Source organism: Larus michahellis, chromosome 4 (genome assembly GCF_964199755.1).
Source record: "Larus michahellis chromosome 4, bLarMic1.1, whole genome shotgun sequence".
In the NCBI taxonomy this organism is placed as follows: Eukaryota; Metazoa; Chordata; class Aves; order Charadriiformes; family Laridae; genus Larus; species Larus michahellis.
In genome coordinates this window covers 52,426,076-52,452,555 of record NC_133899.1, presented here as the reverse complement: position 1 = coordinate 52,452,555, position 26,480 = coordinate 52,426,076, and the positions used below count along the sequence as shown (strand labels likewise).

General features: G+C 41.6%; 1 protein-coding gene across 22 annotated transcripts in view; it reads left to right on the top strand.

The window, feature by feature from the left end:
- Nucleotides 1-5,714: 5,714 nt before the first annotated feature.
- SIPA1L1 (signal induced proliferation associated 1 like 1) overlaps nt 5,715-26,480 on the top strand; it is a 219,458-nt gene continuing 198,692 nt past the window's right edge. For 4 of the 22 annotated variants that reach the window (XM_074584794.1, XM_074584793.1, XM_074584792.1 and 1 more), the window contains exon 1: nt 5,715-5,886. The gene's annotated coding sequence lies outside the window, so the exon portion shown is untranslated. Of the gene's footprint in view, nt 5,887-6,373; nt 6,513-6,743; nt 6,817-26,480 lie in introns of those variants that run through there. The other 18 variants (XM_074584786.1, XM_074584779.1, XM_074584773.1 and 15 more) reach the window with 11 other exon arrangements.

Genomic DNA, 26,480 nt, shown 5'->3' with positions numbered 1-26,480 from the left:
GCTATTTGATCTGTAAAACATGGTTAATAATATCACCTTACAGGAAAGGGGCAAAAATGCATATGTTGCGGTTTGTGAAACATTCTGTTCTGATGAACGCTCTAGATCAACCTAGTTGGCAACACAGGCAGTGGACAACAGTGTGCAGAAAGGAAGGTGTGGAGCTGTGCTCTGATTCACCAGGCTTCAGAGAAACTGAGGAGGAAGTTGTATAACCATGTAATTGCAATTTATATTATAGAGTGTGTGTGCCCAAGAAAACTGAAATAAAGTTATAAGCAGATGGCATTTGGCATTTATTACTTTGAGTGTTTGAATTTTCACCCCTAATCTTGGGGTGAAAGATGTGAGGGGAGCTTTGTGTTAAATACAGCCTACAAAAGCACTTTGGAATTCTGCTTATGTTGTTTTTAAATACTTGACTTGTATGATTTTATGACTGACATTGTACCGCATCGCTTGAAAATTTGAAACAGAAGAACCCTGTCTCCAAAAATGTCCCTTTTGCATTATCTTCTTCTGAGACAAGGAAAATTTCTAATTTTCCTTCACTTTTCTTGCACTTTCTCCTAAGCCTGTAGGAGCTTACAACTACTAACACATAATGCTGAATTAGTGGGCATCGATCTAACCACATATGTCCTTGTTCCAGGTATTGAATTAAAAAGAAAAGGTAACACCAAAATAACATTCTTAAGTATCCTGATGTGTATCCAAATAAAATGTGCTTGGTTTTTTTTTTAACATTAGTCAAGGTTATTAACTGTGCCTTTACTATTGAAAAGCCTTCTTGATTCATAAAGTAATGTCTATGTGCATTAGCGCCTCCATAAATGCAGACTTGAGACATGTTCTGAGTGTGTGTTTCGCAATTTCTTTTCTGATGATTATACAGCTGTCTAGGTAGTAAGTGGCTCCCATTAGTACAGTTTCTGGGCCTCTCTTCTCTATTCCAGTGGTTTGGCAGTCCACTGAATGCATAAGAATAACGCAGATACTTGTAAATTATGAGAAAGAGCCTACTGACTGCAGAGCAGGACAGACAGGCTTGGCAGGAGGAAACGGCAATGTGGATGGGTGCCTCTGTGAGCCCATGTACAGCTGAGAAGTCACAATTCTGACCTGTCATACTTGACACTGATAATTTCATTTTGTACTTCCTACTTGAACAATCCCTTTGTACCAGCCTCCAGGCTCACCCACACAGTTTCTTCCATGCTGCTGCTTTGCTGCAAATGCCCCTGCATCCTTTCTTTCTTTTCAAATCCTTTTCAAGAGAAATTCTTCAATATTTCTACTAAGTTAAATATACCACAGTCAGAAACATTTCTTTGCATTTAGTAAAAAATACATTTTTTCACACTTCTAACTAATCATAGAATCATAGAATGGTTTGAGTTGGAAGGGACCTTAAAGATCACCTAGCTCCAACCTCCCTGCCCTGGGCAGGGACACCTCCCACTAGACCAGGCTGCTCAAAGCCCCATCCGGCCTGGCCTTGAACACTTCCACGGAAGGGGCATCCACAACGTCTCTGAGCAGCCTGTTCCAGTGTCTCACCACTCCCACAGTAAAGAATTTCTTCCTAATATCTAATCCAAATCTCCCCTCTTTCAGTTTAAAACCAAAACCCCTCGTCCTATCACTACGCTCCCTGATAAAAAGACCCTCCCCACATTTCCTGTAGGTGCCCTTTACGTACTGAAAGGCCACTACAAAGTTTCTCTGGAGCCTTCTCTTCTCCAGGCTGAACAACCCTAAGTCTTTCAGCCTGTCTTCATAGGAGAGGTGCTCCACCCCTCTGATCATCTTCATGGCCCTCCTCAGGACTCACTGCAGCAGTTCCAGTCCTGGGGTCTCCAGAGCTGGATGCAGTACTCCAGGTGGGGTCTCACTAGAGTGGAGTAAAGGGGCAGAATCACCTCCATCGACCTGTTGGCCACGCTGCTTCTGATGCAGCCCAGGATACAGTTGGCTTTCTGGGCTGCGAGTGCACATTACCGGGTCATGCTGAGCTGCTGAGCTTCTCATCCACTAAGTCCTTCTCCTCAGAGCTGCTCTCAAGCCATTCTCCACCTAGTCTGTATTTGTGCTTGGGATTGCCCTGACCCATGTGCAGGACCTTGCACTCGGCCTTGTTGAACTTCATGAGGTTCACACAGGCCCACCCCTCAAACTTGTCCAGGTCCCTCTGGATGGCATCCCTTCCCTCCAGTTTATCAACTGCACCACACAGCTTGGTGTCATCGGCAAACTTGCTGAGGATGCAATAAATCCCACTGTCCATGGCAACAACAAAGATGTTAAACAGCACTGACCCCAGTACCGACCCCTGAGGAACGCCACTTGTCACTGGTCACCACTTGGACATAGTGTATAAAGTGTTTTTCTCATCTTGAGTTTTAATGACTTCAAATACTTTATGCCCAATTAGTAATTACCCATGCCAATTAAATGGAACAGACTCACTTCAGGGTGAATTCTTGTAAGCTGCAGAAAAGGTTGCTTTCAAATGCCTGTGAAGTCCCTTAGAGAGTTCAAAGTTGACTGTATGAGTTGCACAGAGTTATAACTGGTAAAGTCAGAGAGCGTTTATATCTACTTCATGTCAGAAAAGGTCTGTTAGTGAGTGAAAAAAGAACACAGCATTTATAGTTCACAAAACGCTGCCTTTCCTGCCAAAGCTGACTAAAGAAGGTGCCTCTTATTCCTGCCCCCAGTACCCCAAAGCAAAACTGGCCTTTCTTATGGCAATGTAACTGTTTATGTGTTATAAACCAGATCACTGAAATGATCCATATTAAAAACAATCCTCTAAAACCCCCAAGCCAATAATGCCGGAAAATACTCTAAGACCCTAAGACCTTCCCCGCACATACTGACTTCCTGGGACCATGAATGAAAATACAGAATTTTTCCATATCCTGCAACTCGTTGATGTTGGGCTCTGGCAAATTATCTCTACGTGAATTACCTCATCCATTTTTCTGGTGCATTGTATATCCAAATTGTAATGCTTCTTGGAAGGGTGCGCTGTCTACAAACTTTCACATGTTCATTGTTCATCAATGAATAAATTAAGTGCTCTGTTTCAGGGCGGTGCAGATTCTTAGTCAAATTTTCTCTGTGCTTCCAGGAGCTCCAGCCAGCCCTAATCAGAAACAGTCCCACTGCTTACCCTTTCATAACACCAAACCTTCAGAGAGCAACATAAATGTTAATTAATTTACACTCACCTCGCTCCTCTGAGGTAAATAACTGTATCATTTTCTCTTTCTGTTTAAAGGAGAATATTAAAACAGAAATGAAGTGACTTGCCTACGGTAACACAGCAAATTAGTGGCAGAAGGAGGGTTGGCATTCAGAAAGTCTTGGGGTTCTTGGGGCTTGTCTACACAGGGAATTGACTGGAACGCCGACTCTGCATTCTTCATTCTGTAACAGCTCGTCAAGCAGGGCCAATGTGTGAGAACTCTACCAAAAGGAAGAGAGTCCTTTTGTTCTGGAATTAATTGTGCACTATTGAGGCAAGGTAATTATTTTGGAATAAAACCCCTCTGTCCTTCTTATACTAGATCAGCCATCCTGATGACTTCCTTATATAGGTAGGAAGAAAACTCTAAATTCCCCTCCTCTTCCCCACCCCCCAACCTAGTTAATTATTGGTTAACTATAAAGGCTCCAAAATGTTTGTACTTCCACATAAAGAAAATAAACGAGTTCTGGATATCCTGAGACCTGTGAGAACAGGCATCGCTCCTGATTGCTGCTGCCCCCCTTAACCACAGCTCTAGATACCACGCGCAGGGAGAATGTGGTGAGAAGAGGGTCTCGGCTGTTCCTCATGCCGGCAGCCCCCACGCCAGGACCCCTGCACTACCAGATGTTGACCTTTTAGACCTAGGATTGAGGGAGAGAGGGCAGGCAGGGCCCCAGGGAGCAGGAGGCAGCTCCAGCCCTGGACCACAGCCAAGGGTGTGGGCCTCCAACCGCAGCCTCATCTCAGATAGCACGTAGGCTGGGCTGGCGCTTGGTGTCGGAGCCTCTCCCTCCCTGCGTGACCCTTCTGAGTATCTCCCTCATCTTATGATCTGGCACATCAGCAGTGTGTGAAGGAAGATCATAGAAACGGTTTGGGAATGTGCTAGCCTCATTAACCTCATTAAAGAGCTTGCAAGCCATGGCTTCACTATCTGAATTCTTCTGATGAAGACAAATTCAATAATGGCACACCACAGTCCCTGATGCCGCAGTCACATCCAGCACTGCTGTGTGCATATGCCTGAGGACTGTAAGCCTCTTTGGACTTCCCTTTGTAAGAGTGGGGCTAGAGCTGCCAATAAAAAACTTTTCACTCACATAAAATACGCCGAGCTTTTCAGATGACTGATAAAGGTATTTAAATACCTAAAATGTTCCTATTTGTTTTTCTAGATTGCAAATTATCTTTTTTTCCATGCCAGAGCAGCACTGGGATTTGTTCTTCACCCATCCAGAAGTTCCTACTACTTAGCAAGTTGAGATAGGGAGGGTTTTCTTAACCCCATAACACATGCTGGAGACATCACCTCAAGCTGGGGGACCCGTAAGAGAGTGATTGCTCTCTGGAAATCCACTCAGGATTTAAAAATCAGTACTAGAGATCCATTAGGAACATCTTCAGAACATGGTGAGCCTTTTGGATCTGTATGTAACTCTTGTTGGTCTTTGCTGTCCAGACATTCCTGGACACTGGATGGGGATGAAGCTAACATCTCGGCAGTGGAGCAGCTGCTCCCCACAGCTCGGTTGCTCTAGCTATCACCATGCCGCACGCTGCTGGAACGTGGCCAGCCCGAATCTGAGATGTTTTCTGGGGTGTCCTAATTTCAGAGACAGCTCAGGGGAAGCTTCAGTTACATTGGTTTAACCGAGATTGTTAATGTTCTGTCAAGCCAAGGATGATAACGACAAACAGGAGAGCATTCAGAAAGGGCTACCCACAGCTGATTGGCTTCAAAATGTTGGCCATTTGGAAACAGAGCAGTGTTCCTGCAGAACAAGGGGTGATGTGGATGTATGCTCATTTTTTTTCATGTGCCTACTCACATGGTTAATTTTTTTGTTGTCTGTGGTGGATATCTAGAGAGAGAATCCAATTTGATTTGGCAGTAAAAGAGCTCGATATATACTATCTGTATAGCACCAGAAGGTTTTGCCGGTGTGTCAGCAACTACAGTGACCATCTCCCTGTAGGTCTCCAGGCAGGAGGCTGGAATGGGATGCAATGATGAAAATGGGGGGCGGGGAGAAGCATTTTAATGCAGAAAGTTCTGAGAGGTGCAACAGAAAGGTGCATTGGGCATGCCCCAAGGAGTCTGTCTAGGCACCAACCCCACACATACCGGTTGCTGTTATGAGCGACCTTGGTCCTGTACCCCGCCGTCGACCCCGGGCCACGAGGCGGGCGGCCCATGGGCCGCCTTGAGCCCACGGTGGGCTGCCGCCGCCGCGGTCTCCCCCCGCCCTGCCGCCCTCCGGGGCAGACACGCACCGCATCGCAGCTGCCCGCCGGTCTCCCGTGTCGCAGCGACCCGGAGGGTGAGGCGGCGAGGGGTGGCCGGAGCGGGACGCGACGGGACGGGCGCAGGCCGCGGCCCCCCGCTAGGCCCGGCGCTTGGCCGTTGCCATAGGAACGCGCGGAGGAGGCGGGGGGGCGCTCGCCCCCGCCCCTCACCGCCGAAGCGCGGGCGGGCGGCGGGGCAGCCCTTCTCGCGAGAGCTCTGAGGCGGCGGGCGGAGCGGAGTAGACCGGAGCGGAGCGGGGTGAGCTCATCCCGGGCGCGGGCGGGGAGAGCCGCGCACAGCCTAGCCCGTCCGCCGGCAGCCGCCGCGGCAACTTTGTTGGGTGAGTTGCGAGCGGGAGCACCGAGCCGGGGTGGGCGGCGGGGCTACGCTCCGTCCCCCCTTCCTTCCCGCCGCCGTGCCGCTGACCGAGGGGGTGAGTGAGTGAGGCGGTGGGTGGGTGGGTGGGTGTGCGTGCGTGGGGGGAACGGCCCCCTGCCCGGTAGCCGGGGCCGCCGCCCCGCAGTTAGCGGGGGCGAGGGGGAAGGCTGGCGGTCCGGGCGAAAGTGTCCCGGAGTCCTGCGCCTCCACCGGGCGGGGGGCGTCCGTTCCGTGCCTAGCCGCTTGCCCGGGGCCGCCCCCCCCTCGCCGCCTTGCCGGTAGCCCCGCTTTGGGCGCGGGTCCCCCTCCCCCGGAGCGAGCCGAGCCGGGTGCTATTTTCCGGATTTTGTGTCTTTTTCTCTACAGGGTAAGGCAGCCCCGAGCGGGAGCAGCGCGGCCGGCGACCCGGCGGAGGCGCGGACGGAGGGAGGCGGCGGCGGCCCGCTCCCCTCGGCTCCGCGCGGCGGCGGCAGCGGCTCCTCGCGCTGCCCGTCCCCGGCGGAGGCGGCCGCGCTCCCCCGCGGGCCCGGGAGCGGCCGGCGGCTCGCCCTCACGGCTCCCTAAATAACTTGTGTCTCGCTCGGCGCTGTAAGTTGTACTTCAGTCTTCTTCCCCCCCCACCCCCCTTTACTTTTTATAGCCAGCGAGGGTGTAGTCGTGCTGTTTTTTGTTTCGAGCCGGTGCGGAGACCACAGTAATGATAACAATTAGGTAATTTGGAGGCAGTGCCGGTGGGGATGTTCCGAATGCTCGGCTCATGAGAGAGGGGGTGGAGGAGGAAAAAAATGTTTGCGGATGGTTGATTTCTTCACTGGGAGTCCGGAAAAGTGGAAGAACAGGGAATGCCTGGATCTTGCAGGGAGGGAGGAGGAGATGGTGGTGGAGAAGCAAGGTAGGGTAGAAGAGAAGGGGATAACCTTCTTCAGCTGAGTTTGTTTTGCTCTTCCCCCATTTTCTGTTGCGTGAAGTCTTGATATTAACGTTCTCGTGGTATATTTAAAAATAACTATTATTTGCACTGGGTAACTGCGATGCAGCTGCAGTTCCTTTAATGAGGAATTCACCCATTCGTGTCTGGTAAAGCGGTGATACAAGATGGGAATTGCTCAACTTAATGAAGATCTCCTTGTATAACCTTGACCACAACATCTGTATGTTTTAGATGGAGGAGGCATGTTTGTTACCGAAAGAAGAATACCGAGGCATTTTTTGGATATTATTGCTTATGAGATGGCTTTTAAAAATTTTGCCTGCAAAATCGCTTTCAAAAATTTTAGTGATGCTGCTTTAATGAACCCGTTACTGCATGCTGAATGAAGTGCATCTGTGAGCATGGAGTCTTAGTTGATAATACAATGCAAATTTGTTTTCTGAGTAAAGGTGTCAGATTTCATTAGGTTCCAGATCTGTATGGATGAACCAAGATTGGCGTTTTCTTTAGAAAGCAGTCCTTTCACGGTGGAATTTTGATTGAGGGTTGTTTTTTTTTTTGCTTGTTAACTGTGAGAATTAAGCATTAGTTTCCTTAAATTAAAGGCAGAAACCAGTTTTGTAAAAGGGAAAGCAGTCTCTCCCCCTCCGTTTTTGCTTGTTGTACTGCAAGTACTAACTGGATAATAAGCATCTGTGTTTTCTCTGATGGAGAGTTTGGTCATTATTTATTTGGAAGCTGTTGCTGGGCTTGCCTCCCTTCCTCTTCAGCTGGAGTGGTGGGAGAGACAGGTGAAAGTACTAAGGTAGAAGTTTGTGGCAGCTGTAATTGCGCAGAGAGATCTGTAAGTTGTGTTTCACTGTCAAGGCTTTTATGCCTTAGGCCATCAGACACCATACCGGTTATTAATCCAGAAACAGTGTGGGAACTTCAGACTTATCTTTTTCTTAGTTATAAAAACACGTGTTCTATTTAAGTAAAGCTAAAAAGAAAAGCTTAATGATTGAATATTTTATGTAAATACTATGTTTCCTCTTTATTGATAGGTAACTAGGGACAGAAAACTGCCTCCCCCCCCCCCATTTAAACAAGGTTTATTTATGGCCAGTTGATTAAAGGATGTGCACTTAGTTGCTCAACAGTGTATTAAGAAGGTATTACTGATGCTAATAAAATGCTTAGTTCTAGCATTGCTGCTTGGGATAGGCATACTTAGCTTTCAGTTGTGGTTCGTAAAACCTCTTAGATCGTGAAGTCAGAAGCAAAATGGGATGTGAATTCTGACTATTGTAGGGCTGCAAAAAGTTGCTTGACTAAAAAGGCTAGCAGGTGTAGAGGTAGGCAGTGACACAGGATTATGAAAGGCAATAAAGAATAAAAACTTAATATGGGGACAAGTAATTAATATTGGCTTTTTTCTGTAATAAAATGATTGTCATTTCAGTCATAGATTATTGGTTCTAGGTTTGAAGATTTTCTTCCCTCTTGTCTTCATCCAAAATGTTATTTTAAGGTTTGGGATTAACTTTTGGATAGCTATTCTTTTAAAAACCATGTCCAAATGCAGCCTCTCACCCCCCACTCCCAAGATTTTCAAGCAGACTTTTTTTATCATGCTTATAAGCATTCTGCTGCTGCCTCGAGAGCATTTTGTTCTTATGTAGCTCTTTTTGTCCTCTCAGTTTTGTAAATGTGTCTCAGATACATCCTTTAAAATGTCTGTTTCAAAATGATTAATTCTGCTACTGAACACATTTTTTTATTTCTAATGTAGGAGAAGAAAACTTAATTTTAAGAACATAAAATATTCCTCCTAGTTATTTTGAATTTTAGTAAGGTCATGTTCTTCCAGTTAAGGAGGATAACTTTGGAAATACACTGGGAAAACGGGAGGTAGGCTAGTTAGAGAAAGGGTTGAGGCCCAATTGAATTTCTTTTCTGTTCCTCTATCTGCTTTGTCCTATAGTGTGTCTATTGTAGAGAAGAGAAAGGAACAGTTTTCTCCATATCAGTAGTTTAATCCCTTCAGCAAGGGGGTTGCTGCAAGCTATTGAGTTCTTGCTGCTACTGGTTAGAAATCCTGGATACCCTATGGGGTAAAGAACCAGAGCTTCTGTCTTCATGAAAATTTCAGTCACACAAGTTGGTTTCCCTAATGCTGACATTTTCAGGGGTTTAAATTTATTCTCATTGACCCTACGTGGTGGCTAGTCGGCAGACAGTTTTGATCTCTCGTTTCCTTGGCTTTTTTAGCTTCGGGCAGATTCCTTTTATTCCTCAGCAGCTCCTTAATTTAAATATTTAAAAAGCCAATAAGGCATGATTTGATTATCTCTTAATATCTTCTTTTATCTTTGCTTTGTTTACTTCATTATCCATCTTTTAGATTTTTATTTTATTCACTTATTCTGAAACCCATTTGTTTAACTTATTAACAAGAAGTTTTGACAGAAATAATAGTAAGGGTGGTTGCTTATTTCTTTTATCAGTGTAAGTACCTGTGTTCTAAAATCTGCTAGGCTTTTATTGATTTGGCATGTAATATAATGCATATGTTAAATGTCTTTCTGTAAGCGAGGGAAAAATGTATTCTTCTGTGTTTTATGTTTCCAGGGAGATAGGACTTTGGTGACTTGTTTTCAAGTATATCGCCCCTAAATAGCAACTTTTAAATAGTCTGAACTTTCTATTTCACTGAGTTCAGTTTAATGTTGGAATGATGATTCTCAAGCTGGAAAGTCCTGGAGCTGTGATTTGAAAGTGGGATTTTATGGGTCTATGAGAGTTGAGAGAGTTTATGGGTCTATTTAATGAACGCAAATCAGTGTTTTCTGGGAGTGTAACCTTACTAGCAATGGTTAACTGAAGGCGCAGTTGTAAACCTGCAGAATATGGCCATTGATGAGGCTGAGTGATAACTACTTTTGTGGTTTTGACTAATTATGATTTTTAATCCCTACACAGCTGGCAGCACAAGACTAACATAATCTGTAGCAGCTTCAGTGTTAGCTTTGGTAGTAGTTTTGCACTCTGAACTTTGGGAAACCCTTTAGGAGTTGCTGAGACACAAGAATTGCTTGGTTATTTAACTGTGGTTTTTAACATGAATCAGCAGATAGAATGGTTTTAGACATCCGTTTTTGCATATGTAAAGCTAAATTATGTCATTGTCTCAATCTCTTTAATTTTGAATTCTGTGGCACCAGTTTGCTGGGTGGGTTGTTTGATTTAGATTCTGCCACATGTCTTTTATGTTAAGTGGGACGAAGCACTTACAAGTCTTTGTTTTCTTTATGGAAGCATGTTTTAAAGAGCACTTCATTTGAATGTGGCGACATAACACTTTTCATAATCTTGATAGCTGGTGAATTGCATGATCCCTGAGTATTCCTCAGTGCTGTTTCAAAGTAAGAGGATCCTCTCTTGCAAACCCATGTTTGATTAGTACGATCAAAACCAATCGTGGCTTCATCTCTTAGTACTACTTAATCTTGTGTTGGATGCTGCAGTGTAAAAGCAGTAGCTCTTGTTCCCTGCACAGTGGATGGATGTCTGTTTTGAAGAAAGAGATCAAGTTCCTGATAAAGGCATGACTGTATAGAACAACTTTTTTGAATGTGGGTTATCTAAAAAGATAATACAGAAGGAAGAGTTATCACTGGGAATAGTGGCTCATGCTTAGGCCTGAGAGGCATTTGGAATTTTTTTGTTGATGTTTTAATACTCTTTTGCCTTTCGTCTTGGGCTCTGTAGAAAGGGAAGAATGCTTTCTTGAGATTGATGTTATTAAAGATTAGTGAAATGTGTTTTGAAGACCCAATTTTTATTTCATAAGTTGTCAAAATTTAAATAAACTACTGGCATATAGGATATAATTATTTTAAAGTTGGATTGTTCTTCGTGATTCCGTGTGGTTTACCTTCAGTGCTCAAAAACCTTTTGGTGGTGTTTCTCTTAATTTTTGTGTTGTTTGTTTACCTTTCGATGTAACAATTTTTTTACCTCAAAATACTCATTTAGACCTTGGAGAGACTGGTTTTTACTGCAGCTGTGAGAGAAACATGCTGATGTAAAAGTTAAGACTTTTATCTTGGTGAAGGCATTTCAAATTAACCCTGAAATATATCTTACTTTTTGTAATTGATGATGTAGTGGATTAAAAGCCCCAACTAGCCAAAATCAGCAGAAAACAAACTCTTATTGCAGGCTGTTAGAAGGCATGGGACAGAAGTTGAACATAACTTAGAGAAAAGTTGCCTGTTGAATATGCTTGGGAGGAGACTTAGTTACTTTCTAATGTACTTGGCTGGGTTTTTTTGTGAATTTTAATGCTTACTTTTCTGGGTGGGGGAAATTGCCAAGCATCTTCCTTTGCTCTGTAGCCTGCTTTGCTGCCTGTCTCTGTGCAGTGGATGGTGGGGTTCCAGGAGGTGCCAAGGGCTGCTTTTGTAGCACAGCTCGCTTCTCGAGTCGTGATGCATTTTACAGCACCATCAGCTAAACCAATTGTCTTTCGACCTTTGAATTCAAATGACAGGCTTATTGTATGCTGATGTGATGTGAAATAGGATTAATACAGAACGTTTTTTTAATAGCGGCAGATATTATCTGCAAAACAACCGCTGTGGTAGCAGAACTTTTTGTATGCCAGTTGTTCACGTCAGCATCTCTGATAGCTATCTTGGGCTTTTTTGGTGGTGGTAGTACAGACTGTTCTCTCTAAGAGTTAACAAACGCTTTTAAACACCTACATTTGTTGATTTGATCAAAAGTTGCGTAGCCCCAAAAATGCTTTTACATGTCCTTGGGACTTTTTGAAGTGATTGAAATTGTATTTTTGTATTGTCTGGTTTGGTTCTTTTTTTTTTTTTTGTCTCATAATAAGCTACTGGTCTTACTTCATGCTCACTCAAAATCCTAACTGTACTTCACACTGTCATAGAAGTATTTGGTGCAGATCCGTGATGATTGGTGTTTTACATTATAATATATAATAATATAAGATTATAATTTTCTGATTTATAACTTTTTTTTTCTCCTTTCTTTCTGGTCCAAACAGTGCTTTTTTCCTTCATCTAATTTCAGCATTGCTGTCTATGTGCTTGGTGTTGTCACTTGGTCTTGCACTAGCAAATAATTTGGCAGAGTAGAAGTGGATCTCTGGCTGGAGGTGGGGGTGGCAAGTCTCCCGGATCTACACTGTTAGTATTTCAGTAATTTTACGTCAGACAGAATGTAGTCTGGTCTCCTAAACTGGATGTACCTGACACAGATGTGGTTTGTTGGTTTGGACCGTTATGGCCATTAAGGGTTGCGCCACATTTGGCGAACTTCTGTGGAGAGATTTCTAGCTTAATTTCCTCTAGGAGAAATCCAGTTTATGCACACCAAAACGACTATAAAAATTAAAATAAATCATTATGAGAATGGTTAAGCGTTGAACAGACCACCCCAGAGTGACTGGTAAATCTCTATCCTTGAGACTTCTGAAGCTTGACAGGACAAAGCCATGAGCAACTTGATGCAACATGGAAGTCAGCCCTGCTCGGAGCTGGAGGTTGGGCTCCTGAGTCAAGCTGCTCTGTGCTCTGCAGACTCAAAGGCCACTGCTTAAAAATCAAGACCATCCTTATACCAAATATATATATTTTTTTTTTTCAGTACTAATGTGAAACAGTTTTACTTTAGTATCCAGACCATTACATGTCTTTTGCTTGGGTAGCTGCACTACCGACGGTGTCAGTTTATCGCAGCTTCCTAGTGCTGGCTCTCAGGTTGCAAACCTGCAACAGGAAACTTGATTTCCTTTATCTGTGGGCATGCAAGAAAGTAGAAACACTTATTTATTTTCTCACAAGAGGCCAATGTAAGAGGAAACATACACATCTTGAATGTTTGTGTTTTGGCAGGGCCACAGACCTAATTTGCTCTTGCTGAAGAAACTGTGGCAAAAATCAGGCTTTTTTTTTTTTACATTTCTGAAGCATAACATGGCTCTGTCTACATGTTTTGAAAAATAAAAAAAGAGACAATGGGTGATGAAACTCAAACTGCAGGCTTAAAGGTGTTACTGTTACACGAAAGTCATTATGGTTCTTATCTCTGAAGGACAAGCCTTCTCTCTTCACTTTCTGAATTACCAATCTGATTTAATTTTTTTTTAATGTTTGAAAATTAAAATGCTTGACATTACTTTGGGAATATTTTTGCATGTGTCAAATAGAAGACAATACCAGACCCCACCAGATAAATCTTAGAGGGCCTTCCCTGCTTCTGTTGGATGCAGTTGGGATTTCTACCACTCTGTTTTTTTTTCAAACTGGATTTTATGCTTTCATTCCATGCAGAAGGACTGCATAATTGTGCAGAAGAAAGTTATGGTTTAACGTTCTCATGCCTTGAAAATAAACATATCTTTATGAATGACATGATACTGGCACTGATCTCCTACTTTGTAAATGTATTTAAGAGCTTGTTGCATGAATTGTAATAAAATAATTCAAGAGATTGCACTGTATTGATTATACAGCAGCTGGAATAAAGAGTGAAACCTGATGCTTTCCCTCTGCTTTTGCTAAAGCAAACATTTAGAAGTGAGAAAAGAAGGGAGATACTTATGTAAAAGCTATTTAGATAGTTTGTCTTTTCCCTGGATGTTTTTTTTCTTTACTCTTTCCCTTCTTCTGGAGCCTTTGAAGAAGGCAGTGTTGACAGAAAGTCAGTTTGTTTTAACCTTCCCCCGTTGACTTCTGCAGCATCTTGCAGGGTAGTCATCGATTCGTACTTGACATAACTCTGGAAACTCTCATGTGTCCCAAATCTAGTATTGCTTATTGCGTTGCCATACAGAGAGACCGTAGGAGAATCTTTGCTAGGATGCCTTTGTTAATATAAACAAAAGAAAAATGCTGATGTAATCTTAAAACATGCCATTCATTTGAAATTGGAAAGGCCTTTTTGGGATTTTGAGTTCTGTGGGTTTTTAGGGCTTGTCTGTGCAGTGAAATGAATGTCCATTAATACTCTGGAGTATTGCCTGCCCCTGACACTTGCACTTTGCAATCTGAACTGTGGGAGAAGCTCCATGGAATAATTTAAGAGCCCTAAGTTAATTCTTGCCTTATTATACAATTGCCTCCCTATCTAGGCAAAGCCAGAAGATCTGCAGAGCTACATAGCTTTGGTTGTTTTTTTTTTTTTGTCATGTATTAAGATTGTCAGGACTTCCTCTATTTTAATCCTGTACTATTGTACTTCTATTTTTAGCCAGAAAGCTTTTAAGGTTAATTAATACACTAGATAACATTTGAGAACAGAAGAGATTATTCTGTCTCCAAACAACAGCATTAGAATTGGGTGTGAACATGCAACAGTGTGCTGTACGTTCCAGATTTAATCACTTGTGTATATAGTGTTGATGCAGTAAAGACTTTAAAATTTGTTGGTAATTTAAAGCACATCTTCAGTAAAACAAAGGTATGATAATATGCAGTAATTAAATGTTGCAAAGGGTGATCATCACTGTTATTTTAACAGAAGTTAGTCATTATCTGCTGATTGCTGGCATCATTAAATCTCAGTTTTTTAGTATGTAAGTCAGTGCTTACATACCTGAGCAGCTGAACTGAGGTTTTCCATTCTTGCATCGTTGAAGTATCTTTTTGTTCTTGGATCTTAAGTGTAATGACTTGCCTCAAACTGCCAACAACTTTATGCCTGCCAAGGGCAAAAGTGCAAATGTTGTGAATGTGCTCTTTAACTAAGAGATATAATGCATCTCTTCTGAAAATTGGGGCAGGGGGAACAGTCAATTCAATTCAGGACAATTTAGCAGTTGTGCCGAGCTGGCCACATGAAAAATAATTGTATGCAGGGTAAACATTGCCTGTTGTGGAGTATGAAATGCCCAGAGATGGAAAATGTCTGAAGTGCTGGGGGAGAGGGGAGACTTTTGCTGTTCCTTATTTTTTGTAAACCTGCACTTTGCTTAAAAAAAATCAAAACACAAACACACACAAAACCAAACAAAAAACCCCATGGAAAAAACCCCCAACAAAACTCAAAGCAATTTATAGTAGTTGCCAACTATTCCCAAATATGATGCAGTCTAACTTTAGGTGACAGGTTTCCTCAGGTTCTTGGGGCAGGGGATTAAGTGACTTGGGGCTAAATAAGACAAGCCTCACAAACTGATACAAGGAGAGAGATTAACGAGCAGTTGAAGAGGGAATTTGCAGATAAAATCCTCATTTCATCTTTCCGTTACATGTAATAGGAAGAGGTAATCAAACTTGAAAAAATAATTGATGAAATGGAGAGTTAGTGGGCAGATTTAAAATAAAGTAGCACTTTGATCACTTACTTGTTTGGAACAGTTTGGAAGGTAGTGTTGTGGCTTTAGGGAAGGCGGAGAGGGTAATAACAATAAGAATTTTTAGATCATTGACTTTTAGACAGAAAAAGTTAGGCTCAGATGAGGAGGGATTGTAAATGATTGCAGTGTTGTTTGCCTTGTGGTTGTCAGTTTTGCTAACGCGGAGGACTAAAAGATTTTTGGCAGAACAATAAGATTCCATTTGATATGGCATTAAAGCGTCCAGAATAAGCATGACTGATACTTGCTTTTTGGTAGATAACAGTACTGAAAAAATAAACTTTTCAATGTTATGTTTAAATATTGTAGCTGAAACTGTATGAACAAATGAATCATATCTTCTTTTTCTCCCTCCTCTTTTTCCTGAGTGTTATAATTTAGAAAAAAAGGGTCCAAAGATGTCTGTGATTTTTCTAGCTTTAAAAGTGAGAGAAGAGATTGAAGATGTATTTGAAGAGAGGTGGGAGAAGAATCAGCACAGCTATAAAGATGAAGATAAACGCTTAAAATTGTGGCTAGTTTCTTGAATTTGAATCCTGCTTTCCTCCAGTATGCCTAGCTTTTATTCCAGGTGTTGTCAGAAAGCATGGCTAGAATTAATTCTTACTTTAAACTTAGCTACACATTAGAACTTTATTGCTTGCAACAGGTAAATTACATGAGGATAACATAGACAAGTGTACCTGACTGTGTGGTCTTTCATATTCACTTTTTTTTTATATCGGGAAGAGAAAGGCTTACGGAACAGTGCCGCTCTATTTCAGTAACGTTTTACAGGTGGCATTAAAAACTCTTGGCTCTGCGACAGTATGTGGGTGTTATGTGCTTGCAGGTAAAGTCATTTAATGTTATTGTTTAACAGTATTTTTGAAAATGAAGTAATTGTATGCATAGTATAATGCAAAATACCCTTAAATAGCGGTTGGTTTCTGTGTTGTGCTATTTTCTTTTTGCTGATAAAGGAGGTACAAAAACGTTTCCATGTTAGAGGCTCAGAGCAATTTTGCCAGGTAGAAAAATTGTCTTTCTAAAGGTGGTGAGTTTTTTCTTTGTGAGTCTTGTGTTAGTGCTGAGTGACTGTTCTGTTTGCACCGAGTTTCTGACTCTAAAATGTTAATAGCCGTAGCGATCTTGTTTGCTGTAACCCCTTCTTTGTTGTCACATTGGTACTTAGCTGAGATGCCAAAAGCTCTTGAAATGCGTGGAAACTTCAGTTAGCTTACTGAATACTGGCACCCTGCATCACAAGGCAATGTGTTATGTTATCCCTGTGCTCAGAATTTGGAATTGAAGATCTAGGATGCTATTGAAGTGCCACTGTTGTTCAGTTTATAACCTTGTTAATTAGTGTTGAATGTCATTAAGATGAACATATGCAAAATTGATAAAACTGCTTGTGAAATTGAGCTGTTGTCATTATCTCATTGAATAGTCGTACTGAAAAGTTGCTTAACTCTTCCCCAGAAGAACTATAATTGAGAAGGGCTTATGGTGTCCCCCTTGAGCTGTAGCTGCCCCTTGGAAACAGGTCACCTGGTCTCAGTTACCTCTTCTCTCTGAGATACTAGATGGTCAGAGACCTGGCTGCAGGAGGAGGGACTGCTTTAATAGCAGTGTACAGCTTTGAGACCACTCTTCTCTTGTGAATAAAATGCAGTTGTCCCAATCTCATGATTACATGTGAGGAGCAGGCTGTTGCTTCTGGTAAAGTTAATGGGATCTGATTTGCTCCTTTTCAGCATCTGAAAGGCTGCTGGAGAATAAATGGTATGTGTGGGGAAGATTCTGTAAATTGTTACTACTGGTGGCAGAAACAATTTTTGTGTGGAGTTTGATTCCTTACACACCCCCCAGCTTAGTTTTAGACCATACTACCTAACTTGATTTAAAAAAAAAAAGGGGGGGGGGGGAAGTGAATCAAGCAGGGTAATTGCAACATTGACAATAGGTAAGTATTTTATACTTGTGTCTGTACTTTCATAGACTGGAAAGGGCCAGAGCCCTAATCTGACATGTTAGGTAAAATATGGGATCATCTGCATAGCTACTGTATTGCAGCATAGCTGCATGATAATTGTGCTGCTCTGCATTGAGTGCACTCTGCTTCACTCATTTATGGGTACTAATGAGACTGTATTTTGATGTGACATTACTGTAATATCAGTGCCTTGCATTCATTCATTAGTTTACCTCATTGACTTTGTGAAATAAGGAAATGTAGATGCCCTTGAGCAAGTAGTTTGAACACGTACATGAGAAATCTGTAATAGTGTTCAGAGCAGAAGCTGCCGTGGGCTTTAGATTTCATCTTACTATGGACGAATTTATTCATACCTAGCTGTAAAGCTGTTCTGGAGACTCTTGAGCCAGCTCTGAGGCATCTAGTGTCTATGTCTGCACTTGTCTGCATCCCATTTTCTGCTCCGAAGTGTGGCTCTGCATGGCTCAAACCCCTACTACTTGCTGGGAACAGTCCCTAGCCCTGTGGTATCTCCTGTGCATCAATGTCTGTTAATAACCTTGAACAAAACCGTGCTGAAGAATGGGATAACAGTTTACTGGCACAGACAGTTATGGATTAGTGCTCAGACCTGTGCCCTGGCTTTATTTTATTTGTTACTATAGCTTTAGCTCACAGTGACTACATGGTACAGTGCGACACTGTGCTGAGTTTGTAGCTTGCATCCGAATAGGATTTAATGGCAGTAGCATAGCATTGCATACGAGCTAACTAGCCTTCCTCCTTTGTAGGGTTTACCAAGCTCAGGGACAGCATTGTGCTAATGTGGCTGCCAGGGTTCTGGTGTTAGTCCAGCGGTTTTAGCTCAAAGGTCAGAAGATCAATGGTGCCAACATAATAGCTGGCATGCTACAAATTAAAGTAATACTGGAATAGAATGCTTTGGATTTTAATTGCTTATGTTAGTGAACTTTTGTGCATCTTGACTTGTAGCAATAGAGAAAATTGCAAAAAGAATAAAACAGACTGCACATGAAATGAGTAAATGAAATGTGTAGAAATTGTCAAATCTAACACCATTAAAATATATTTAAAAGCGTTCCTTTAAATCAGGATTAATATCTGGTGTGGACTCTCAAGTTGTGTTTAGGAAGGAAGAATTGTGTTCAGAAGTTACATGTGAGGTACCGCCTGGCTGTGCTTCAGAGAATGTGTCTGCTGCCACTGTGCCCTGTGAGAGTCGGCCGATGTGCCTCACATCGTCACTCCTCCAAATTTTCCATTTTAGTTTTCGTCTGGTTCTAGCAAATGTGTGGATAGTGTTCTTTATCTCAGAGCTAGCTTGTGTGTCTGTGCTGCATGGCAGTCACTGCTGAGATTGCACAGTCACTGTATCCTAGATTTCTGATAACAGGTTTGAGGCAAGGTTGCCCTTGAAGCTTTTGGTTTCCTATGGAAACCAACTTGTGTGGTTATGCTCTTGTGTGTGCCTGCCTGTTGCTTTTCTCCTCTCTAACACTTCTTCCTTTTCCCCAATCTCCTAAGTATTTTTAATTCAGTGGCTGTTGTTCTAGCCCCTTATGCACATGTGGAGTCCAACAGGCTTTGTATAAAAAGACTGCTAGGTGGGTGAGATTGAGTCCCAGCAGTGGCAAGAGCTGCAGCATGCACAAAGATGTTAGTCACCGGAGAAGCTGTGTGGTAAACAGAATTGTATGGGAGAAACTTCAGATGGAGCTATCAAATCTGGTCAAGTTTGAAAGAGGGAGATTTGAAAGTACCAGGTTTATTTAGTTCATGTAACTACTTGTTCTGTATGGATTTCTCTTAAGTCTTTCTTCCAAAAAATAAAGTGCAGAGACAAAATGCCATGGGAACTTGTAGTGATTAAACTGTAGTGATTAGAGTATTTAGACTGCTTAATAGTTTCTGCTGGTAAGTGTCTTATGAGCTCTATTCAAACCCCCCCAGGCCCCTGAATTGTTCATACTGCTATTGTGTGAGCTGCTTTTGTGGGAGTTTTTGGTGGAGGAAATCACTCTGTATCAGGCAAATGTCTTCCCCCCTCCAAGTATAACTGTTACTGATGAAGAATGGAACATTGGTTAGCAGTAGCCTTTTCATACCAGCTTTTCTCAAGAATAATGTTGTCCAAGTGCTACTCAGCTAGGTGAATGTTTTAAGGCCAGGCTCATCCCACAGACTTCTGCGAACACATGAGATCCATCAGAGGAGCACAGATGTGAATGGCATCCTGCCCTCTCACAGTCCTAGCAAGTCAGTGTCACCAGATGCTCCTGGCTTCCTCTCAGCTGCCTGGTGCTTACTGGCAAATGTGTTGTAAGGCTTTGTTGAAAGGAGGTGATGAGATGAGTATGAAATACTGTTTTGTTCTTGCTTTTGCTTGTTTGACCAGTTAAAACTTCAGCATTTTTCTTGTCCAAATTCTTCCTGTTCTGTTTGAGAAGCCAAGCTGGTTCATTTGGTACCTGGTCAAGGGATGCAGAAGCTAATTGTTTCAAATGTCACTGGACAGGTGGTAGGGGAGACAATCCAAAGAGGATATCCTGACTTTGAGAAATGTATCTTCTGCACTTCTGATGCTTTTGAACATTGGATAATAAGGCTGCAGGTAAAGCAGGATTTGTAATGATTTATTTTAAACTTGGGATTGATTACAAAGTAGGTTTGCAACATGAGATCTATCCCTTTTTAGAGATGGAAACCTGAAGTGTTTATATGCATCTGAGAGAGGAATGTCTTTGAATAAGCTGCATATTGACCTCAGTTGTCTGTGACTGCAGCACCATGTGAAGCAGTAACTGGGCCAGACTCCTGTTCGTCCCTCTCAACCCTGCATTTCATCCTCTCGATCTGAGTAGCTGCCATATGATGTGCAATCTGGGCTCAGTAAACTGTCATTTCTCTTCCCGTTGCTCCTGAGAACAGAGATCTTTGATCCCTCTTCCCTTCAGGAGTTGAGAATACTAACCTCTTCACTTGCACTGACTATTTGCAAGGCCTAATACTAGACCGTAATGATTCATGAATTCTCTAGGATAAGAACTTCTCATTTTTTTCAGTTGCCATGCCACAGTTTTGCAGTTCAGGTGATAGTAGGCTGTCAAAAAGTCTTAACCTTTTTCAGCATTCTGCATCAATTGGCACTGGTGTGTTGGGCTGTAGAGCTGCTTTGACACATAATGCTTTTAACTTTCCTCTTGATGAAAAGAGGAGAGAAAGATGACACAGAAAGCTATGATAGTTGTTGGGAAGCATATGTAATAACGTATTCAAACTTACTTTAAGGTTAGAAAGTGCTACAAGCAGGGCTTTAGGACTCCAAATACTGGGTAAAAGGTACAGTTGGTCATATGTGAAGTATTGATCTCAAACTATTCTCTTTGCTTTAATGAAAGCAAAAATAAAATACATACCAGGTAGCATCATGACTTATTTGCATTAAGCATTATTTATTTAGACAATTATGATTTTGTACTGGATTAGATATGCACTTTCCTGCGACTGAAACCAATTTAGTGTCATGTTCTGCCACACTTGATAAAATTTGTTCATGCGCCAAAGTCTCATTTGACTCAAACTTACCATGGTCGATGATGTGGCAGTGCAGAGATTTGCTGTTGATGGTTGTGAATTCAGCATTTCATCTTCTGTAACTTCCTGAAAACTTTAGCTCTACAAATGTTTGAGAAAGTTTACTTTACAATTTTATTTGTAACTAGTAACTTAAAATACTATTTGTTTTTATTCAGTGTTTGAATGATTAAAGAGATGCTCTTTGCATGCATTGTACAACCACTATTGTCGAAGTTACAGAAGGATGCTTTTAGATGTGGTAAACGCTAATCTGCATTACATTTATCTTTGTTTTGTTCGTTATCCATTCTTAATGTTATGCCAAAATGAATGCCTATTTCTAATTTCGTAAACGGGGTGGAAAAATGTCCTAGTGAGGCAGATTCTTTCTTGAATTCCTTTAAAGTATTTTGATAGATATAGAGCCATAAATCTTTTTATCTTGAGAATGTTTAAAAAAAAAAAAGGGGGGGGACATTACAGGAAAAGACTTTAATGGGATCATAAATGTTCTATTTGGATCTGTCTTGTTAGATGTGACTTGGAAATTGAATCTCCTTCTGAAGGCTTTTACATATTCAAAGTTCTCAATAATTGACCTGATTCTACTATGAGCTGCTATTTCTGTTTCAAGACAGGAATTGGTCTTATATTTTGAGGTCTTTTGACCTTTCTTTGGAAAAAGGGGAAACATATACTTCTAGGGTTGTGACTAAGTGTATTTTTTTTATACTCAAAAAAATTCATGTAGGACAGTTTCCAACAGAATAGGAGATGCCAAGGTTCATAGGTAGTGTCATGGGTGCTACAGAATGTGCCTGAATTCATAGTGTCAAAAAGGGCAAGGTGAGGTGATTCAACTGTTGTAATGGTGGGAAACTTTTGACAAAATGGTTAAGGAGATGGCTTCAGCTGATTTTTTTTTTTTAATTGATGTGTGTCAGGAAAAATTCCATTTATTATCGTAGGCATTCCATTTAAACTCCTCCCCCCCTCCAATAGCAGCATTTATCAGCAGTGTTTAGAAAGAGAGAGATACTTGTTCGTTTTAGTGTTGTTTTTTTTTTTTTCACGTGCAGTGAACTAGGAGTGTCTTCTGTTTACATCTTCCACAAGCTGAGGAGTCTTTCCTTGGCTTGATTATTGAATTTCAGTAGCTTAAAATTATGATATGATCATGTCTAAAGGCATCAAACAAAATACTATGCAAGTATAGCTCAGATTCTGCAGATGGATGTGGATATACAGACTCCCACGTTTTTATGGAGGCTAACCTTCACTGACTCTGCAGATTCGGTTACCTCAATGATTCTGTGTTCTTAGTTGACAGGGACCTCTGGAGATCCTCTAGTCCAACCCTGCTGCTCAAAGCAGGGTCAGCTAGAGCAGATTCCTTGGGACATTGCTCAGTTGGCTTTTGAACATCTCTGAGGATGGAAACTCCACAGGCTATCTGTGTGACCTGTTTCAGTGTTCAGTCACCTTTTAAAGTAATTTTTTTTTTATGTTTACAGGATGTTTCTGATGTTTAACATGTTTTAGTTCTAGATATTTCTGGACAGTGCTTCAGCACAGTGTCTGTCAGGACTCAAGGGAAAAGATTCTCCAGGACATTATTCAGAAATTGTCTTTTATTGTTTGACTTCTGTTCTCTTTCTGTTTGTGAGCTACATAGCAACTGCAAGCTAACGCTACTCATTGGATCTCTCCATTAGATAAGGAATAGAATGACAAATTCACTTTTGGATCTACTAGTCTGATACAGCTCTCATCTAATGTGTTACGCTTTCTGAAAAGCTATTAAGGAACATCATCTATATCATAGATATTTTGCTGGCCTGTAGAAGCAGGTGATGTAGTCCTTCTGCAAGTATGCTCAGAAATGTCCAGTATTCCTGTGGCAGGTTGACACACATGCTTTAGGTCTGAAACTGGCATTTAAAGTGTTAGTTTCGATGCATACATGTGAGTCAGAGTCTGCTAGAGGTCTTTTTTTCTCTTTTCTGGAAATGCAGCATCTTTTTTTGTATGAAAATGGTGGTAAAATGCATAGAAGACAGTTTACTGCTTAATCTTCATACCTTCAGAAAAGCTCAGTACTGTAGTCTGGACTGAACTTCTTCAGGGGAACTCAGAGTTGTGGACTGATTTAGGCTGAAAGATGGTCATCTGGTCCAACCCCCCCCACTCAGCATGACCACCATAAATTGGAGGTGTACAATGATAGTGACTTTAGTTTTGTCTTTGCTATAATCTTCCTTTAGGTAGATGTAGAAAGCCAGAGGATCCACCAAGCGTTCTCCGGAGTAACAAACCCAGGTGTCTTAGCCCGTCCTTGTTCCTTGTGTACTTCAGCCCCCTAACCACTTGGTGGTCTCTTTGAACTTGCTTCGGCTCGTTCAGCTGAGGTCTCACTGGTGCCGTGTAGAAGTGTCACTTGCTGGGTTTATGCAGAGTACTGACAAGCACTGCAAGGCAAATACTGTAACTTAATCTTCCCTACAGCTTCAGACAGTGTATTTTCAGAAATGTCTATTTTTATTCTTAGACGCATGAGGAACCTTTGATCGAATCATTTTTTTAGCATATCACTGTTTCCAGAAAGGCTAATTTACATTGTCTGGCTTGAAGTAGACTTTCTAATTTGTAGCCAAACTTGTTTCACGCAGCTGCAAATTTAATCAATATATTTCTCTGCTCATTGAAGTTGTGTTCGGTTTTGTTGTGGTTTTTTTTTCCTAAATTGAACTGGGTAGTTGCATATCGTTTTAGTTATCCTACTGATGTATTTTGCCTTGTGTGGCATGCTGTATTGGCTTATATTGTATTTCTTCAAGCCAGCCATGAAACAAACCATCGTGGTTGTCTGAGTGGAAAAAGTAGTTTTCTGCCCGCCTTGTTCTTAGTGTCAGCTTTCAATTTATAAATTACTGTTTGTTTGAGCTGCATGCAGGGATGCGCTTTGCACTAGATTTTAACGTGTTGTCGTTAAAATCAATAAAAGTCATGACTGAAAAAATGCATATGGGAGAAATGTGAAAGCGGGCATTCTCTGAAACAGTGAGTAGGGGAACAAAGTGGTGGTGGGGAACAGAGAAGAGACAGTGAATATCTTCTTGTCCAGGGTTGCTCAATCTTCCACGTGGACCAATGAGAAAAGACACTTTGTCCTTGCTACTCCTATCTTTTACCGCATTGCTTGTGACATCTAGCAGGCTGTAGGGTGCTGCCAGAGCAGGAGCTGGCTGCGATAGAAGCTGTCCTGGCGCGGAGTCCAGGTCATCCAGAATTCAGACTCTTGGCTCAGGTTCAGACCTCTCCTATGGTAGTGTTCTCAAGTCATATAACTTAGATTTTGGCTGAAGAGTAACTTTAGCTGAAACTTGCTGGGACCTGCACAACATTATATTTTGGCAACTGCAGAACTTGTGCCGTGGGCTGTCAGCAGGTTCGATCACTAGCTTTGTTTTTAAAATACCAAGTAGTGTTTCAGGACGTAAGGACAAGCGAGCTTGCAGCCTGTGCTTGTGACAGCTGTCTTGCCTTTCACCTCATGGGAAAAAATTTATCAGGCGTAATTATGTCTAATTGAGCCACTCTTACTGTCTTGCGAATGTTACTTTTTTTCTGTTAATTTGATCAGTGGACACAGATAAGATAAAAATGTAAACAGTGCCTATTTGAATGGCTTCATGCTTCTTGGATCATTTAAATGATTATTTTAATCTGCCATGAAATTATGTGGGTTGTCACGTGGAGTTTCAACTAACTCCAGTTTTCTACCTCTTAGAGTGTATTTTATTCGTATTAGGAAGGTTTGGTTTTTTTAACCACTTGTACAGGACAAACTTATTTTTCTAATGCACCTGCAGCTTGCTTTCTGTAGTCACAGGCGTGGGCTTTCTAAACTACAATTTGTTCTTTTAAAACAACTTGTAAAAGCCTGCACTGTTCGTGAGAGTGTTCCGTATCAAAACTGCAGTCAAAGCCTTGTCTAGTCTGTTTTTTTAAAACTGTCGGAGTAGTGCATGTCTACTTTGTTTTTTCTTAGTTTGCTTTCATATCAGCTTCAGGTGAACATTGGCTTCCCCCCTCTTTGCTCTCTTCGTGTCACCCAAAGTAAAAGAACAGCTCTTTGCTCTCTTCGTGTCACCCAAAGTAAAAGAACAGCTGTGGTGTTTATGGTTACAAGCTCCTTAAAGTTTGAAACTATTCAATGTGTTTATTGCAGAAACTTCACTTGTCAGGAGCTTCTAAAATAACACTGGAAGTAAAAACGCTTATCAGCTAAGATGTTGTTATAGCTAACGGTGGTACTTTCTGCTTTTTTGATGGATTTCATTTTTATTGCTTAGATTCCTAACCTTACTGTTGAAATAATATTTATAGTAGATGTGGGTCAACTAAAACTCACTAAACTTGTAGCAACCTACTTTTTGGTTCATACGTGTCATTCACAATCACAGAATGGTTTGTGTTGGAAAGGACTTTTAAAGATTATCTAGTCAGAAAGCAGTGCTGCATTTTAGGGTGGGGGGGTCTCTGCCTTAATTTATATGAAATAGGGGTGGCTTTTATACAAGAGGCTGTAGAGATGTTACTGTTTCTGGGTGAGGGTCTGTCTGGTGTCCTGGATGTCACAAAATATAAATGGTATTTGAATTTTGAGGAACGAGGGGTTGGGAGATGAAAATAAGAGGAAGGGAAATAAAACTGTTGTTACTTTAGACGTGAGTTTCCTTTGTGTGAACTGTTGTGTATGTGGAATTGCTTGTAGGACGGAGCTGAAGAAAATTGCAGTACGGTAAACTTGAATTATTTTTTTTCTTTGCCAATAAGTGCATTATTAAACATTTTTTTATTGTTGCTGTTAAAACTGTTAGTGCCAAACTGTTAGAGTGACAAGAAATATTTATGACTTGTAGCCTAAGCCAATCTGTAGTTTGGAGAAGGAGGTTTGCATATGAGTGGCACTTATTGTAAAACTGCTTTCTGTCATTGTTTTCTTCTATGACAGTGGTCTATATCGGATAAACATTTAGTATATGTCTTCATCAGAATATGTGAGTTAGGAAGTTGGCTCATTTTTGCTTTTGCTAAGAAGGTTGTCTTTGAAGATCTTGCTGGCTGTACTTGCTTTTCAGTATATAGCAAATGCAGGTTTAATTATGGAAGCTAAACCTGCTTTAAAGCAACTGCAGCCAGTGAATGCAGTCCTGTGTCTCTTTAGTCTCTAGCTTCTCAACTGGCAAATTTAAAGAAATAATCTAGCAAATGTAAACTTGTTTTCGTTTTTTATTTCCATACCCTAAAAAAACCCAAACAACCCAACAAAAAACAAACCCTCAAAAAACCTGAAACACCACCCTACCCCCCAAAAAAGCTGCCAGGAAAAAAGAGAAATTCCTGGTAAAATGCCTTTTCTACCTTGGCAACTGTGCAGCGTGGTAGTGCAGCTCTTCCCATGCCAATGTGCTTGTAGAAGGCTTGGTGTGTCTCTGTCTGACAGCACGTGCAGTGCTTTTCCCCGGGAGCAGCTGGAGAGCAGAGGCTCCCGGGCTGTCATACCCCTTGCACAAGAAGTAATGCATCAGCCTGGGCAGAACTGAATGCCTTCCCTGTACAGCATGCATGAAACTCTTAAGGAATGCCTGTTTTTAAAGGTTCTCACACTTGGATTGTAGATTTGTGTTC